This window comes from Tympanuchus pallidicinctus, unplaced genomic scaffold (genome assembly GCF_026119805.1).
Source record: "Tympanuchus pallidicinctus isolate F22 unplaced genomic scaffold, pur_lepc_1.0 scaffold4, whole genome shotgun sequence".
In the NCBI taxonomy this organism is placed as follows: Eukaryota; Metazoa; Chordata; class Aves; order Galliformes; family Phasianidae; genus Tympanuchus; species Tympanuchus pallidicinctus.
The window spans coordinates 1,763,875-1,774,408 of NW_026294758.1; positions in this window are offsets into that span (position 1 = coordinate 1,763,875).

A 10,534-nucleotide genomic window follows, 5' to 3' on the forward strand; every position below is an offset into this window, starting at 1 on the left:
AAGTCTGCCTCCAGCAGTGTCCCCAAGCACCACATCTCCACGTCCTTTATATGTGTGCAAGGATAGTTGAAGCCACTGCTTCTCTGGGCAACTTCACAGCCTCTTCAGTGAATAATTTAATATCCAACCTGGCACAACTTTAGGCTGTTTTCTCATGTCCCATCGCTTAATGCTTGGGGAAGAGGTTGACCCACTTTCTGACAATCTCCTTTGTGGCAGTTATAGAAAGAGGCAGGGACTTCCCCCAGCCTCCTTTTCTATATGCTGAATAACCACATGCTCTTCTATGACTTGTGAGGCTGAAGTGCTGGGCCATGATCTGCGGACATGCCCCATCTGGGGTACTATGTCTGGGTCTGGAGCCCCCAGTATGAGAAAGGGAGCTGTTGGAGAGGTCACGAAGATGATCGGGGGCTGGAGCATCTCCCATATGAAGACAGGATGAAGAGCTAGGCTTGTTCAGCATGGAGAAAAGAAGGCTGCAGGGTGACCTCATGGCAGCCTGCAGTACCTAAAGGGAGCCTGCAAACAGGAGGGGAATCAACTCTTTGAAAGGGTTGATAACTGCAGGACAAGGGGAAATGGTTTGAAGTGGAGGGAGGGCAGATGGAGGTTGGATGTCAGGGGGAAGTTCTTGACAGAGAGAGTGGTGAGGTGCTGGAACAGCTGCCCAGAGAGGCTGTGATGCCCCGTCCATCCCTGGAGGTGTTCAAGGCCAGGTTGGATGGGGCCCTGGGCAGCCTGGTCTAACATTAAATGTGGAGGTTGGTGGCCCTGCATGTGGCAGGGGGCTGGAGCTTCATGATCCTTGAGGTCCCTTCCAACCTGGGCCGTTGTGTGATTCTGTGATTCTGTGAAACCCCAGAGATGCACCCTCGTGTGCCTCCATGCGGGCCTGGAGCGGTGCCTTCCAGCGGTGAATCCAAAAAGTAAGAGCAACCTGCTTCAGGGAGAGACAGAACTGCCCAATGTGCTTGCCCGTCCTCTCCAGCACAAGCTGTTACCTTTACAAAGTTAAAACAGGTTCGAAAGAGGGAATCAAAGATGACCCCACTGGTACATATTCATTTTTGTCTGTGACTGGTTGGGAAGCAGAAGGAGAGAAGAAGGAGAGAACTGCTCTCTAGTCCCCCAGTGGAGAGAAGGTCGCCTCCCCTGTGGCTCCACCAGGATCATACAGCACCCAGTTCTGCATGGCACCCACCTCGTGACCCTCTAGCCCAGACAGAATGACTCCTTACCTGTCTTCTGAAGCCTGTAGATTTCATCCTCAGCATGGCAGAAGAAGCCAGAGTGTCTGTCTGAGGATTTCACAGGGCGGTGGCACACAAAATCCAAGTCTTGAAGGTTCTGGTAGATTGGCAAGTGTGAGTTAAAATGGTATGGTAGAAGCTTTATCATATTTCTGCCCTCTCCCACTGTGAAGCAGGAATCTGCCCACACTCCCTCTCAGACCTCTTCTGGTTTTGTTTAAACACACTGGTTTTATTTCAGGGGGCATCCCAATGTTGGCTGATAACTGAGACAGCTTAAAAGCAGATTCATGCTCACCTAAGAAATGGCGATTGGAAACCTGTCACCACCAGGGACCAAACACTGAAGATACCTAGCAATAGCGAGATAATTCAACCCAGCAGAATAGGCAAAGATGATGTCTTGTGATAAATAAGCAAAACTGAAACAACTTCTGATCCCCAAAATAAGTTGTCAAGGGGAGATGAGGTCATTTTCTGTTCTTTTTGGGAGGGGAGAGTGAGCTTGAATCATTATATGAGTAAAAAGGACAGAAGACTGGGTGCTTATGAGGAACACCCAAGAATGATCGCCTTGGCCTTGGTGACAAAGTACCACCAGTGGGTGTTGCCATCAGCACCAACCACATTGCCTCAGCTCCAGTGTGCTGTGCTCACAGTTTATCTAAGTTAAATCTGTCAAGGACTAATTATTTTGTATTGGTGGCAGCAAGTGACAGTATTCAAAAACTAAACGCTAGGAACATGAATTGTTTATGAAATCAGTTTTTTTTTTTGAAGTTTGAAATACCTTCATTTGTTTGTCACATTGGTATCCAGTTCCCTGGGTGATGCATGGGTCTAGAGACTCATTTGTGACACAGGTGGTCTGAGCTTTTGCTTTCAGAAGAGCATTAACACCTGACCACAAACTTACTGATTTCATTACAATTATCTTCGAATTAGCCAGTTAATTATTGGTAACGTGCTGATGTTACTGTTACCAAGTTCCTTCTGTTTTTCATTGTTTTACCTAGACGTGTTAACAGTCTGTTTGTGAAATAATGGAACTTCATGTAGTTGTCTTTGTCTTTCTGCACAATGAAAATTAGAAAGTTAAACCCCAAATAAGTTTATGAGGTATAATTTAGAGAGAGTTGTGTGAAGGTCTTTTGTTTCCAAGCAGAAAACCTGTTCAATTAGGATTAAACTCATTTTCAGGTGTTATTCAGTAGAGCTCTTTCTTTTGCTCCCCTTCTCTCTGTTATGACAGAATGCTTGCAGGCACAGTTACAGTCTTCCCTAAACTTATCTGCACAGCTAGATAACTTAATTTTATATATATATTTTTAGGTTAGTTTGACTTTAAGTTTATAAATATACAATGTCACTTTCTGTCTGTAGAAAAAGTTTTGAAACAGCAAATGTTTCTTGTGCAGCATTAATTAAACTTCACTCTCCCAAGAAATGCTGATGAACCAGAGTGATACAAACAATTCACTTCTTCAGAAACACACTGCAATCCTTCCTTCTTTCCTTCTTTCCTTCCTTCCTTTCCTCTTTTATTCCTTTCTTCCCTTCTTTCTTTCTTTCCTTCTTTCCTTTTCTTCTTTCCTTCTTTCCTTCTTTCCTTCTTTCTTTCCTTCTTGTACTTACCATTAATGGAGACATTAGATGCAGACGTGATTTTGGGCAGATAAAATGAGATCTTATGACTGAAATAACGTTATGTAAGTAGTAAAACAGAAAAAAAAAAAAGAAGTATTCTTCACTTACATCATACTTCAGACTTCAGCCCTCCCTACTGAAGATTTTGATGGTCTTTTCATGAAATTCCTTGGTATATGTGGTTATCATGCCTTTCTAGGACTCCAGTTAAAAAAAAAAATAGTTAAAAAAAAAATAGTTAAAAAAAAATTCACTTTAGCATCACCATTTTAATTTTCACTTAAAGCAGATTTCACAATGTGCTTCATCTCGCTGCACAAGCCCACCTAGCATGGTAAAACTTCACCATTTCAAAATGTTTGCTTGAGGCTCTGACAGATTTTGCATATAAAAAAAAATTATTGGTGTCCAAGGAATAAATTATGTCTACAAGGTTCAATTTTTGGTAGACAAAAATGCCTGAAATAAACAGGTCAGTTGATAATACTGAGCTGTCTTCATTTTCACTGGCCTTCGTGCTTGAAGAACTGGACCTGAACAACCTTGGAACCTGCAAAACACTCAAAGTGCAGTCAAGTATACTATCAACAAGCACAGCTTCAGCCTGTAGATTCAGTGTGATTTGTTATATGTCATGCTACAAAGGGAAGAAAATTCCAGACGTTAAAAACCCTTGAATTTATCCTTTCTTTCAAGGTTCAGTGTATTTTATAACCTTTGTTCTCATGCTTTCCAAATTGCAATGAACGAGACATGATTTTGTTCAAGTTTAAAAACTCACTACTGTTGATGCTTATGATAGCTGATTACATAAAAGTCTGGAAGCAGTCAAACAGAACATCTGAAGAAAAATGTTAACTATTGTGTTAAATGTTAAGTAAATAAATAAATCACAGAATCACACAGACTCACAGAATCACCTGGGTTGGAAGGGACCTCAAGGATCATGTAGTTCCAACCCCCCTGCCTAGCAGGGCCACCAAACATCCACATTCAGATCAGGCTGCCCAGGACCCCGTCCAACCTGGCCTTGAACACGTCCAAGGACGGGGCATCCACAACCTCCCTGGGCAGCCCGTTCCAGGGCCTAACTACTCTCCTTGTGAAGAACTTCCCCCTAACATCCAACCTCAATCTTTCCTCCTTCAACTTGGATCCATTTCCCCTAGTCCTGCTGTTGTCAGCCCTTTTGAAGAGTTTACTCCCCTCCTGGGTGTAGGTTCCCTTCAGGTATTGATAGGCTGCAATGAGGTCACCCCGCAGCCTTCTCTTCTCCAGGCTGAGGAGATAAAATTAAAATTAGCTTCATCTAAAATTAAACATTTACTGTACGTCCACCTGTACATCTTCATACAGGAAGATATTCATAGCAGCTCCTGGGCCAGGATCTAGCCATTGTGGAATCAGGAGAAAAGAGATTATTGAGGAAGCTGTGATCCTTGTCCCCTTCTCAAATGCATCACATATTCTGCTGCAGGGTCACTGCCTTCTTGACAGCAAGTATTTGAGAGCCTGTACCCACAAAGATGTATTATTTTGGTTTCCAAAATTCTTTTTAATAAACGTGTTTATGAGGAAGAAGTTCAACGACACTAGAGTTTGTTTTAAAATTTCAGTCCTTCTTCCACCTTCCCTTCCGTTCCTCCTTTCCATCTTTGCTGGAGGCTTTTTATGTTGCAGAAATGAACATCCACCCTGCCACAACAAAGGTGAGGATATATCCGGAGCAGATGCCAGCTGTGAGCTCTGGCAGCCGCTGTCAGGTGTTTGTTCTATACTAATCTCTCCCTGCAGGACCCAGTTGCAGGGTTCAGTGTCCTCGCAAAGTCCATTCTATTTGCACATTCCCAAGCTCAGACCTATGCAAACACGGACCCACTGCTGCCTCTTTAGTACACAAGAGGGAGCTGCTGCTCACAACAACCTGCCAGCGCTACTTTCTCTTGGAAATACTGTTCTTTCAGATTGGCTTTTTCAACTTAGTGATAGGAGGATACTGGAAGTTTAAAACAAAAACAAAAATATGTCTGTCCATAAGACAGGCTTAGATATAAGGTATGGGGTGCGATACCCAAGACTTATGCATGGATCAGGCTTCAACTTCACTGCTGAAAACTATGCTTTAAGTCCCTTTAGGTACCAGGACTTCATGTATAACATACAGAGATCTCCAGCAGTGAGGCTCACTGAGCAGAAATCAGCAAAAACTCCACGGGAGGTGAATAAAAGACTGTCTTCTGATGTTCAAGATAAACATGGCTTGCTCAGAAATAGAGATTCCGCTGATTGTCTGATTATTACTAATTGTCTCTGATTAATGTTCGCAGCTCCCAGCCCTCCCAGTCCTGGGAGGAGGTGGCAGGGACTGCTGCTGTTAATACATTTTTGTCCAGATTGAAAGGCTCGGGGTGTGTGAAGGGCCATTTCATGCCTCTTTGGCTGAAGCTGGGCTTGAATGGTCTGTGAGAAGAGGAAATTTGGATAAGGATTGGAACGCCTTATAAGCAGACAGAGATTGAAACACTGACTGCACTGAAGTAGATAAGAATTGCAGTAGATTGTATGCTAGTAGATTTTATGCAAAGAATCTGGAGAATCTAGGTATGCTTTCTGCAGTGCCCTTCATAATGGCTCATATTGTTTGTTGGTTTTTTTTTTGCTTTATTTTTGCTTTATTTTGTTGCCCTCCCAGCAGTGACTGAATTTTTTTAGTGCTGTTACACTTATCTAGCAAAATAAAGACTTGTCCCTTAGTACTTGCAGTTTACCTGCTCCGATTTAAGGTACTGAGGATGTGCTATAAAACTTAGTAAGAGTTTTAATAAGAGTCTTTACAACTGTATGGCTCAATGAAAGGTTATCATTCTCTCTACAGGAACTGTGTCAATCACAGCAATTAAACAGTATTGTGACTGCATAAGCAACGGACAGGATTTAGAAGACAAGGCAAAAAGAATTCAATACATTTTTCTTACCTGTTATACACCAAAGTGGTTCTTCCCTATTCGTAATAATCCCAGCTATTCATGCACTGACTGTAAATATGTAATGAAAATGAATATGTGGGTCTGTTGCCATCTATCACACCATAGTTACTGCTTATAAGCCAAGGTTAATTGAACAAAGCATTTAACAGGGCTGGATGCCGCTGTTGTATTTCCTGAGGGAAGCAACCTAAAATGTAAGTAAATCAGGATGCCCATCTGGTACACTATCTGGCTGCCTGGATGTATTCTGTTCATTTAAAAACTGTCTCTCTAAACCTTGGGTGAAACACTGAGCACAAGGTATCTAATATTAAAAAGACACCGGGTAAGCATTGGCATCTCAAGTATTACAAGTACTCCAAGCAAGAAGAAATTTATGCTTTTCCTCTTACCCAGCACAGCAACAGTTTTAGTAATTTGGAAAGCAAAATAATCATGTATCCTGTGAGTCAGCTGGCATTTTGTTTTGGAGCATTTCTCATTTATTTTGCACGGTTTCTTGCCATTAGGATATTTAACTGGTACATGTAGGTGTATTCCTTAGGGAAACAGCAGCATCTGGAAAAGCAATGCATTATCACACTGTTTGAAAATAGGAGTTCAAGTCTCACAGGCGTGGCAATTTATAACAGATTAAGTCAAGATCAGTAGTTAAATAGATCTGAGAAAAACACAGACAGAGGAAAAGATATAAAATGTATTTCTTGACGTGGAGTAACAGTGGGGAAAACAGACAAATATGAAAAGAAAGCACCTGAGGCGGGTTGAAAATAGGAAGAAAGCTATTAGTCTGCAGCTGTGTAAAACTGCAATGCTGTTCTGCAGAACAGGATGCATAAACATCAATGTGTATTTTGGACCTTGAGGAAAAAACACATAATCTCTTTACACTTACAGTTTGTCTACTTTTTTTTTTTACTGCAATTGAAGTGTCTGTAGCAGTATATTGCAGTGAAATTCACAATTGTACAACATCAATATGATTCACTGAAACATTCAGCAAAAAATATCTGTATAGTGGAGAGTGGTTAGAAATGCTTGGAACATGGGTGACAGGTTACAGCACAGAGCAACTTTGGATTTCCTGTGCTGAAATCACAGTTAGCCAGAGAATAAGCTTTTAAATAATCTTATACGAGCCCACTGTTTATTTCACTTGTGAAAGTGAAAGTGAAGGATTAATTAATTAGCAGTAAAGAGGTATAAGAGTGCATTATGCTGTTTTGACTTGTACCACTCAAAGTCTTCATGAAGAAATATAGACATAGAAACCTAGTAAAAGTCTTATCTGCATCTAAGTACAAAGCACATGGTGATGTAAATCTCAGAAAACAAGCTTGTTCAAAATGGAAAAGGAAAAAAAAAAAGTCTGCCCAGAATGGTCTTTCAGAAAATGATTCTTGCTATGACAAATTGTCTACAACCAGAAGCCTCTAAAAAAGAGCCTTACTGCAGGAGCACAGAGATCTCTCAGTGCAGATTGCTCAAGACTTTGGATTGGAATACTCATCTCAGAACTGAGCTAACGCCTGCCTGCTTAACAAGAATTTGTTTCTAGCAGCCTCTGTTCCACAGTAGTAATGTTCTGCCAGAGGAAGAAAGGAATCCGAGACACTTTCCTTTGTTCCTATTCTAGCCTTAGTCATTTGTTTTGGACAAAACTCAGCTGTCACCCACACAGAAGACTAACCTATGAGGAAGTACAGAAACAGCTGGTGTTTGAGCTGTTATTGCAACCAGTGTACGCTGCATTCCTATCCAAGTCCTGCTTTTCTGCTAGATGGAAACATTAAGGCAAATCCTATTATGAAAACTAATGCGTGAGGTTGAAAGGGGACATTCAGCAGGAGACTACAAGACGAAATTTCTGTCAAAGAAAGAAAGAGCAGGGATCATTCCATGCTTTGGCAGGTTTGTTGCTGTTGCATTGCCTTAGCATCTCTCCAGAGCAAGAAAATAGTAACAGTGGTGGATGGTAAAACCTGCTCATTGTCTTCTTACTAGGGTTTCTATTCCAGAATCATAGTTTCTGTTTCAATATCATTTCTGTGGTAATCATCTGTCGTTTCTGTGGCAGTCATCATCTCACCTGTCCCTTGAAAAGGCTGTTGTTTTTTTGTTTTGTTTTGTTTGTTTGTTTGTTTATTTCCTTAGATAATCCATCTAAATATTAATTTTTTAATGCTTGTTTTTATAATGTATTCTGTATAATGGACACTGTAATGGGACCTATCACATGTAGAGTAGGTAGCTATCATTAGGCTAATAGGTAACATAGGCACTGTACCAGTACTGACTATCTAAGCCAATCTGCAAAATTAAGCATTTGTTCGTAATTGCCTTGAAAGATCCTTCCTTCAGTGGCTTTTGTTGGCAACCAATACTTTGTGTTCCAGGAATTCACAAGCTGTTTTCTTATTTTGTTGTTGTTGTTTCTTTCAGGAGTCTGACAAACACAGTTTTGCATGATGCAGGCATTCTGAAGTAGATAGGGAGCATTTTAGAGTGGCTATGAAACGGGAGCAAGACCGAGATACCTTTGCTTCAACAATGAGAGTTGCTTGCAGGGAGAAAAAAAAAGATTAAGTCACAACTGGAGATGACTGAGAAATTATCAGAGATACAGTGTAGTCAGAAAAAGGCTGTAGAGGAAGACATTTTGTGGGACAGGCATGGTTTTGTGTTCTCAAGCATCTTGGCACCAGTATCTTCAGTTACTCTTTTTTCAGCTTTTTTTTATAACTTGCTTCCACTCATTTTCAGTATAAAAATAGGATACATTGAAAATTCACTGTAGTGTAAAAATATGTAACAGTTAGAACAGAAATAAAGGAAGGATTTCAACCACATGTTGTTACACGTTTTTAATTTCCTTAGTAAATTACAAAGGTACAGATGACATTTTGACAAGGGCTTCCTCCACATAAGATAAAACAGCTCACATGAAGAAATGCCGCTGTGAAAATACAGAATTTCGAGGGCTTTAAGGGGTTCATTTGGATTACTGATTCGATCTCTGAAAGCCAGGTGAGCTTTCATTCAAAATAAAACCAAGAATGAGTAATACTCTTAAGCCTACAAACTGGAGAGGGAACCTTCACGCAATTGCTGGATATTTTTCCCCACTGTAAACTGGCATGGTGAAGAGGTGAAATTGCTCTTTACATGTGAGAATGACAAATGCATCAAGCTCCCCCTGCAGATGAGTAGTGAACGACTTGAGAGGCAATGTGTGAGAATTAAGGGGCAGGCTTAAAGGGCAGGCAAACATGAATGACACCATTCTGAGTGTTTACAAAAGAATGAAGATCAGGAGGAGGAAATTCATGAGGCCTTCAACAGACAGCTGGAAGTATTCTCATGTGCACTCACACTGGTTCTCATGGGTACTTCAACCACTGATATTTTCTGGAAAAGCAGCACTGCCAGACATGCACAGGCCAGGATGCTCCCACAGTGAATGGAAGGTAAGTTTCTAATGCAGTTAGTGGAAGAGTCAATGAAGACATAGAATCATAGAATCACAGAATCATAGAATCACCAAGGTTGGAAAAGACCTAAAAGATCACCCAGTCCAACCGTTCACCTATTCCCAATAGCTCCTACTAAACCATGTCCCTCAATACAACATCCAGCCTTTCCTTGAACACCCCCAGGCTCAGTGATTCCACCACCTCCCTGGGCATCCATTGCAGTGCCTGACCACCCTTTCTGAACAGTAACACTTCCTCATGTCCAGCCTGAATCTCCCCTGCCGTAGCTTGAAGCCATTCCCCCTGGTCCTATCACTGATGACACGAGAGAAGAGGCCGACCCCCAGCTCACTGCAACCTCCCTTCAGGAAGTTATAGAGAGCAATGAGGTCTCCCCTGAGCCTCCTCTTCTCCAGGCTGAACATTCCCAGCTCCTTCAGCCTTTCCTCATCAGCCCTGTGTTCCAGACCCCTCACCAGCTCTGTTGCCCTCCTTTGAACACGTTCCAGGGCCTCAATATCTTTCTTGCAGTGAGGGGCCCAAAACTGGACACAGTACTCGAGGTGCGGCCTCACCAGTGCTGAATACAGGGGAAAAATACAGAATTTCGAGGGCTTTAAGGGGTTCATTTGGATTACTGATTCGATCTCTGAAAGCCAGGTGAGCTTTCATTCAAAATAAAACCAAGAATGAGTAATACTCTTAAGCCTACAAACTGGAGAGGGAACCTTCACGCAATTGCTGGATAGGTGTGCTGCTGGACCTTGTTTGTATAAACAAGGAAGGACGAGTTGGGAATGTGAAGGTGGGGGGCAGCCGTGGCTGTAGCAACCATGAGATAGTGGAATTCAGGACCTTGTGTGGAAGAAATAGCACAATAAGATGACAACGTTGGACTTCAGGAGAGCCAACTTTGACCCACTTGGAGGAATCCCATGGATTAGAGCACTAGAGGGTAAGGAGGCACAAGATAGCTGCTTAATATTCAAGCACCACTTCTTCTAAGCTCAAGGTTGGTGTATCTCTAAGAGTAAGAAATCAAGTGAAGGTGACAGGAAACCCACATGCATGAGCAAGGTGGTCATGGAAAAACTCACACGGATAAAGAAAGCTTACAAAATGTGGAAGAAGAATTTTGTCACTTGGGAGGAATATAGGAATGTTGTTAAAGCAT